Here is an 8,152-nt window from a genome sequence, read left to right as displayed (position 1 = left end):
TCAGTAATAATTGGCGAATGAATGAATGGATGAATAAATGAATGAACCAAGGAGGAGAAGTTACTATGACTGTTATAAAGTTGACAAGTGCTTGCAGAGCCTTTGCTCACCATTTTCTGGGAGGGATGGGTCTCCGGTACCATAGCCTACGGGCATGGCTGGGTGTAGTTTGGTCTACATTATATCAACTCTTCCCTCCTCCATCTAGAGATATTTCTGTCCTTGTAATGAGCCCACTGGGGCATACAGATGAGGGCATGAAGGTGACACTTAGAGAACTGTGGCTGAGAGCCAGAGATTCCCACTTCCACCTCCACCTCTGCCCCTATAGCATCATCAGCCTAGTCAAGAAAGACCCGTGGTCTCTGGCCACTGCACTCCAGCCTGGGCGACAGAGCAAGACTCCGTCTCAAATTAAAAAAAAAAGAAAGACCCTTGGTCTTTGTGTTCTGGGACTTAGTCCTTCATTGGCCCTGTGGCTCTGCTTTGCACCCCGTCTCATGCTCTCCTCCTTCACCGTTCCTATCTGATGTGTGCCAGATTGCTAGGAGAACAGAAAACATGCATTCCTTTGCTGACGCTTCTCTACCTGTGATTGTCTTTCCACTCTGCGTCATGTGCTGTATCCGCCTGTCACCCCCGCACACTCTGTCACCCACGCAGCCTCTCGTTCCCTGTGTTTCCTTGCACACTCGTGCTCTGCTGGCCTCTGTCACTCTCACTGGGCATCCTGCCTGCCTTCCCACCCCCAGCACGTGTCCCTGTTGGCACTTCCCTATTCACACTCTCCTCTCCACCAAGTTTCCTTTGACGCTTCCTCTTTCAAGCTGTGCAGCCTTCTTCAGCTGACGCTTCAGTATGGTTCCATTTTTGAAGCAGGGAACTAGTTTGGTCGGCACTAGCTCCAAGTTTGTCTTTATGGTATTTCTAGCCTCCTTCATTCTCTTTCCTGTTTTGGCTGCAACCAAAGGCTGGGCTCAGTGATGAATCCCAATCGGGTTGGTGGCCCAGCCAGGCCCCTTCTCAGGCTAAGGGTGGTGTAGGGAGCTGTGTGAATGAATTAGGTCCCCCAGAGAGACCATCACAAATGGGTAGAGGGGGAAAAAAAGGGGGCTCAGAATGCCTGTGTGGATGGCAGGCTCCTGATATGGAGGAGTTTCTCTTTAAGGTACACCACACAAATTTTATCTTTCAGCATTTCTTAGTCATTTCCCAAATTCCATGTTCCTTTTCCCTTTTCCCTTGATTTCTTGATTAACTTCACATGACCCTTACCCAAATGCACCTGATATCAGAGATGTGTGTCTGTGTGTAAGGTTTTTGGAATCAGCAAGCACCTTTTTCATTCTTGTTTCCACTCATCACCTTACAGTACCTCACTGGACACAATGGATTTCCCAAATATCTTTAGACATGAGCTGATTCTAGAATTTCTTTGCACATCACCCACATCCTGGAACTGTTTCTTGGGAGAAAGAAAGATGCTATGCCTCCCTTTGTCCCTGGATCCTGAAGGCTGTGCTCTTTACACCGTGAGCCCAAATCTGGGCTTGCTCTGCAGCCAACCTGGAAATTCACGACTGCATTTTCTTTTTGACGAGAACTTCATAAAGTTCTTTTAAACTAGAAACTTCTCTTTCTTGTAATTGTTTCTAATGGCTGCCTTGTTCAAATAAGCCTTTGCTAGCTCCTGTCTGACCCCTTTGACTTTGCCTTCTGCTTCCTTTTATCCTCCAGCCTTTCGTATGGATTCCAGAGAAATCTTCCTCAAAGGCTGTGCCACTCCCTGTTCAAAAGCTTTCTGTGGCTCCTCGTTGCCTAGAAAGCAAACGAGTAAGGCCAGATATTGTTAGTGGCTCACTTACCGCCTTCTAGGATCTCGCTCTAATTTCCCTTTACAACTTCATCAGAACAGCTCAGCCCCAAGCTCCCACCTCAATTCACACTTGCGACCCCAATCAGCAGTCTACCCATGCCACGGCCAAAATGGTTCCCCAAATGCACGCGTTCCTTTTCTGTCTCTGAGTTGTTAACTTGTGCAAGGTCCACCCTCTTCTTCCTAGACCTACCTCATCTTTTCTGTAGAGTCCCTCTTCCCTGTTTCTTCCATTCTGTCTTATCAGGGTAATTTTTCTGTCTTTGGTCTTGCCATTATACTTCCCTCCATTGGGTGACTTACTATAACGTGCCTTCTGCTGTGACTCTTTTGGGTGTTTTTGTCTGTTCATTCAATTCTAAGGGCAGGAGTGATGTATTTCCCCCATAATGTGCAGCTTGGTTCCATGCACATCATAGGTGCTCAGCATGTTTTCATTCAGTTCAAGAACTTTTACCATTGTATATGTCACAGTATTTGTTACTGTTATTTTTGTCATCACCACATTATTTGTCCTTAGTATCTTCATAATGACTTATAATTGACAAAGTAATTCCCTCCCTTCCTCCCTCCTTTCCTTCCTTCCTTCTTTCCTTCCTTCTTTCCTTCTTTCCTTCCTTCCTTTCTTTCTTTCCTTTCCTTTTTTCTCTTTCTCTCTTTCCCTCTCCTTTCCCTTCTCTCTCTCTCTCTCTCCCCCCTCTCCATCCCTCCTTCCTTCTCCCTCCCTCTCTCCTTCTCCCTCCCTTTCTCCCTCCCTCTCTCCTTCTATCCCTCCCAGGCTGGAGGGCAGTGGCGATCTCGGCTCACTGCAACCTCCATCTCCCAGGTTCAAGTGATTCTCCCGCCTCAGCCTCCTGAGTAGCTGAGATTACGGATACCTGCCACCATTTTTTGTATTTTTTGTATTTTTAGTAGAGACGAGTTTTCACCATGTTGGCCAGGCTGGTCTTGAACTCCTGACCTCAGGTGATCCGCCCGCCTCGGCCTCCCAAAGTGCTGAGATTACAGGTGTGAACCACCGCGGCCAGCCAACAAAGTAATTTCTTATCCAAGGATCTCCACTGTGGCTGTGACTGCTGCCTATAAAACAGTATACCAAAGACAAAAATAAAGAGTACAAAATAGTATAGCGGTTGTACATAAGGCTTTTGTGTTCTGCGTAGTACCGAGGAAAAAGACACCACTCAGACCAATCAGGGTGCACAGTCCAGAGCTTCTGTGAGAAGTTCTTTGTCCTTCTATGCCACTTAAGAGCTTTTCTACAATACCTTTAACCTACACCATTTAATAAGCTGAAAAGGAGCAGTGCATGCATTTACTGTGTGGCTGCTCTGAATCTTTGGCAAATTTATAAGCTGCCCTTCAGTTGGGGGCATGGATTTGCCTTAGAAGATCGTCTTTAAAGACACTTGCTGAGAATGTTCACAAGTGTGTTGCCTCTTTATGCTCACAGGTGTGTGTACTTTCTTGTTCTTTGCCTTTCCCTATTTCACCCAGACATTTAAGGTAAGTGGGTGAATTTCAATATTGTATGAATTGATAATAGTCCCCTGTGATTATCAAGCATGGCACCCATAAGAAACTTGCACATTCAAATTCTCACCTAATCGTCATAATACACCAGTGGAAACTTGCACATTCAAATTCTCACCTAATCGTCATAATACACCACCTAATCGTCATAATACACCCATATTCTGTAAGTGAGACTAATGCAATTCAGAAGGAATGTCTGTTTTGTTCTGGTTTAATGTCTTGTTCAAGGTCCTACATCTGGAAAGCCAGGATTCCAGTGTAGAACTAGCAAGTCTTAAGTTCAGTCCTCTTCTCCTCCACAACACCTGATTCCAAAGTCACTTCTACATAGATAACCTCACTAAATATTGTAGCAGCTGCAAATTATAAAGCCCAGTTCTGTCGTTTAGTTGACACCACACTGTTGAATTCCACTTCCCTTGCCTCCATTTCTTTGTTTTCCATCAAGAAGATTTGGTTTACTTTCGTGCTCTGAATTTCTGGTTTTCTTTCACTCCTCCAGGAATCTCATACATACAAAGGATCCCAAAATTACCCTCCCAAAGCAGGCTGTCTTTCCCTGCTTGAGGAGGGCATTCGTGGGAATTGGGCTGTTCTTTTTCCAGCAGCCCCCGGCCTCAGTTGCCTTATCTTTTCTTAGGAACCATCTCTGCTATGACACCAGATCAGCAGACCAACCACTACACTCCCTTGCTTAAACCACCCGTGGCTTAAGGCAGGCTGCACTTCTTCAGGCCTACAAGGATCTGTGGGATATGGGCCCTGTCCACTTTGTAGCCAGTTCCTTCTCTGACATTTTCTTTTCCAGTCTTATGTAACCACAGGCCACGTTCTCTGGCCTCTGGGACTTGGACCTCAGGTGTGTGCTGGTACAGTCACTCTCAGAAAAGAAAACAAATTATTAAAAAGTAATTGTAGCCATGCGTGGTGGCTCACGCCTGTAATCCCAGCATTTTGGGAGGTCAAGGTGGGCGGATCACAAGATCAGGAGATCGAGACCATTCTGGCTAGCACGGGGAAACCCCGTCTCTACTAAAATTACAAAAAAGTAGCCAGGTGTGGTGGTGGGCGCCTGTGGTCCCAGCTGTTCGGGAGGCTGAGGCAGGAGGATGGCGTGAACCAAGGAGGCAGAGGTTGCAGTGAGCTGAGATCGTGCCACTGCACGCCAGCCTGGGCGACAGAGCGAGACTCTGTCTCAAAAAAAAAAAAAAGTTACTGTAGTACTTTTGTAGTATAGTCATGGATACGACGGAGATACATTCTGAGAAATGCATTGTTTGGCAATTTCACTGTTGTGTAAATATCATAGAGTATACACCTAGCCTATATGGTATAGCCCAGGGGTCCTCAGCTGCTGGTACCAGTCCGTGGCCTGTTAGGAACGTGACCACACGACAGGAGGTTAGGGACTGCCGGCTAGTGAGAGAAGCTTCGTCTGTATTTACAGCCCCATCGTCTGTATTTACTCCCCATAAATACATTGTCTGTATTTACTCCCCATCACTCACGTTACCCCCTGAGCTCTGCCTCCTGTCACATTGGCAATGGCATTAGATTATTGCAAACCCTACTGTGAACTGAGCATGAGCGGGATCTAGGTTGTGGGCTCCTTATGAGACTCTAATGCCTGATGATTTGTCACGATGTCCCATCACCCCCAGATGGGACCATCTAAGTTGCAGGAAAACAAACTCAGGACTCATGCTGATTTTACATTATGGTGAGTAGTATAATCATTTAATTATATATTACAAATGTAATAATAATAGAAATAAAGTAACAATAAAGATAATGTATTTGAATCATCCCTAAACCATCCCCTTCCCTCAACCTTTGTCTATGGAAACATGGTCTTCCAAAAAATCGGTACCTGCTACCAAAAAGGCTGGGGACTGCTGGTATAGCCTTTGCCTCTAGGCAGCAAACCTGTGTAGCATGTGACTGTACTGACTACCGGAGGCAATTGTAACACAATGGTAAGCATTTGTGCACCTAAACATGGAAAGGGTACAGTAAAAATATGGTATAGATGGGCCGGGCGCGATGGCTCATGTCTGTAATCCTAGCACTTTGGGAGGCCGAGGCGGGCAGATTACGAGGTCAGGAGATCGAGACCCTCCTGGCTAACACATGAAACCCCATCTCTACTAAAAATACAAAACATTAGCCAGGCGTGGTCATGTGCCCCTGTAGTCCCAGCTACTTGGGAGGCTGAGGCAGGAGAATTACTTGAATCCTGGAGGCGGAGGTTGCAGTGAGCAGAGTCTGCGTCACTATACTCCAGCCTGGGTGACAGAGTGAGACTCTGTCTCAAAAAAACGAAACAAAACAAAACTATACATATATATGTATATGTGTATATTATATGGTATAGATGGCATACCTGTATAGGGCACTTCCCGTGAATGGCGCTTGCAGCACTCGAAGTTTCTTTCTCTGGGTGAGTCAGCGAGTGAGTGGTGTGTGAATGTGAAGGGCTAGGACGTTACCGTGTACCACCATAGACTTTCTAAACACTGTGCACTTACGCTACAGTAAATGTGTAAAACTGTTTTGCCATCTTTAGTCATGCTATGTTAGTTTACTGTAACTTTTTTACTTTATAAACTTTGAAATATTTGTAAACTTTTTGACTCTGCTGTCATAACACTCAGCTTCTAACAAACACATTGTATAGCTGTACAAAAATGTTTTATATTTTACACTGTAAGCTTTTTGCTGTTTTAAAATCTTTTAATTTTTACTTTTTAAACTTTTTTGTTGAAAACAAAGATACAGCCTGGTGTGGTGGCTCACGGCTATAATCCCAGCACTCTGGGAGGCTGAGGCAGGTGGATCACCTGAGCTCAGGAGTTTGAGATGAGCCTGGACAACATGGTGAAACCCCATTTCTACTGAAAATACAAAAAATAGCCGGGCATGGTGGCGGGCATCTGTAATCTCAGCCACTTGGGAGGCTGAGGCAGGAGAATCACTTGAACCTGGGAGGCGGATGTTGCAGTGAACCATGTTCATGCCACTGCACTCCAGCCTGGTGACCGAGCCTGGGCGACAGAGCGAGACTCTGTGTCAGAAAAAAAAGAAAAGAAAACAAAGATACAAGTGCACACTTTACTTTAGCTGAGGCCCACACAGGTTCAGGATTATCAGTATCACTGTCTTCTACCTCCACTTTTTCTTTCACTGAGAGGTCTTCAGGGGCATGAACATGCATTGAGTTGGAGTTAGGATAGGGAAGCCACCTCACCATAAAATAGTCATGGATCAGGATGGAAAGAACTTAGCCCACCGGCCACGTGGCCAGCCAAAAAGCTCATGTTGTTTTCACCCAATAAGAACCTATGTCTATTAAAAATAATCATGGCTTCAGTTTCTGTGACTACCTCTGGGAGTCCATTCAACACATTAATTATCCTCAGTGTGAACAGATTTCCTGTCTTGTTTATTTTCTTAGCCTCATTCTGTGCCTTCCAGTTTGTCCAATCTAGTTCCTCTCATAAATTGGTTGTTGTCTTAGATTTTTCCCAGCATGTTGTCTAGCTCTGCACAGTGCTGTCTTCGGTGAGCAGCTGAGGTCCTGATGGGTCACACTTAGCCGGAGCAGGAGGATGGGCCTCTGCTTTGGTCAGCCTGTTGGTATTGATCCCCAGACGTTTGTTCTCTGGACGTAGTTAGTCGATGTGCTAATAAGGGACCCTCAGCTGACTGTAAATAACAGCGCATTTGGTGTGCTTGAAGGGAAAGCCTAGCTAGTGTACGGAATTTTCTGCAACCACATGGAAAAGTTGTCTCTACTGCAGTGTTGTGATTGAGCCTCTCTTCAAATGGCGTATCTCACAAAGTATGGCAGGAACCTGGAGATTAGAAAGGGAAATTTTAGAGCCGAGATGGAAGGAATGAAAACAGAGTGATGACAAATAAAGGGATTTCTCAGGGTGGACATGAGTGATGACTGGACTGGGCAGGCCTGGCACAGAAGCCTGGAGTAGGGGTGGACACTCTGGCTCATGGGGACAAAGCGACTTTGGCAGAATGCATTTGACATGGGATTTCAGAATGGTTAGTTAAGTGGTTTTCTGTATGGTTTTATTAATTTTCATCCTTCATTCCTTGTTTCTTTTTTCATTTGTCACATCAGAGAATTAGTGCTAGTTGATTTCTTGAGTACATTCACTAGTGCTTGGGACTGTTCACAAAAGAAGCATCTGTTAGGTCAAAAGCCTTCTCCAGTAAACTGTGGTTTCGAGCCCTCTATTCCACTGTGGGGATTTGAGTGTTCTCAAGTGGATGTATTGATCTTTAAGGGCTCCTCTGTGGCTTTCTGGATTTCTGCAAGATTATAATCTGACCCCAAGGAAATACTGAGTAGATGAGGAGAAGAACTGGGTCAACAGAGAATCCAGGAATGTGTCAATACTGGAAAGGAAAAGAAAAAGCTCTTATTCTGTCGTAGCAGCTGAGAGCAGATTCACAAAATACACCTCCAAAAGAGGTCCTTGATGGAAAATGTCAGTGATTGACTCAGAGTCAGTCAGAAGCACTCATTGGGATGCCTCCCAATAGTTCTAGAGCCTGGTTTCATTGGATATTACAAGAAAATGAATCGATAAATCCATGGTACACTGTGGGGGTAGATGGATGGATGAATGGGTAGGAAGGTGAGTGAGTGGGTGAATGAGTGAATACATGAAGGAGATGGAGGGAGGAAAGAAGAGACCCACCAACGTGGGCCATGCAGAA

At 45.3% G+C, this 8,152-nt stretch overlaps 1 protein-coding gene across 4 annotated transcripts in view; it reads left to right on the top strand.

Moving 5' to 3' along the window:
- The window catches only part of LARGE1 (LARGE xylosyl- and glucuronyltransferase 1), a 622,406-nt gene that overhangs the window by 194,081 nt on the left and 420,173 nt on the right, over positions 1–8,152 (top strand). The gene's annotated exons all lie outside the window — the stretch shown is intronic.

Source organism: Piliocolobus tephrosceles, chromosome 19 (assembly GCF_002776525.5).
Source record: "Piliocolobus tephrosceles isolate RC106 chromosome 19, ASM277652v3, whole genome shotgun sequence".
Lineage (NCBI taxonomy): Eukaryota > Metazoa > Chordata > Mammalia > Primates > Cercopithecidae > Piliocolobus > Piliocolobus tephrosceles.
The sequence above is the reverse complement of the archived record's forward strand: the minus strand, read 5'-3'. Positions and strand labels throughout refer to the sequence as shown.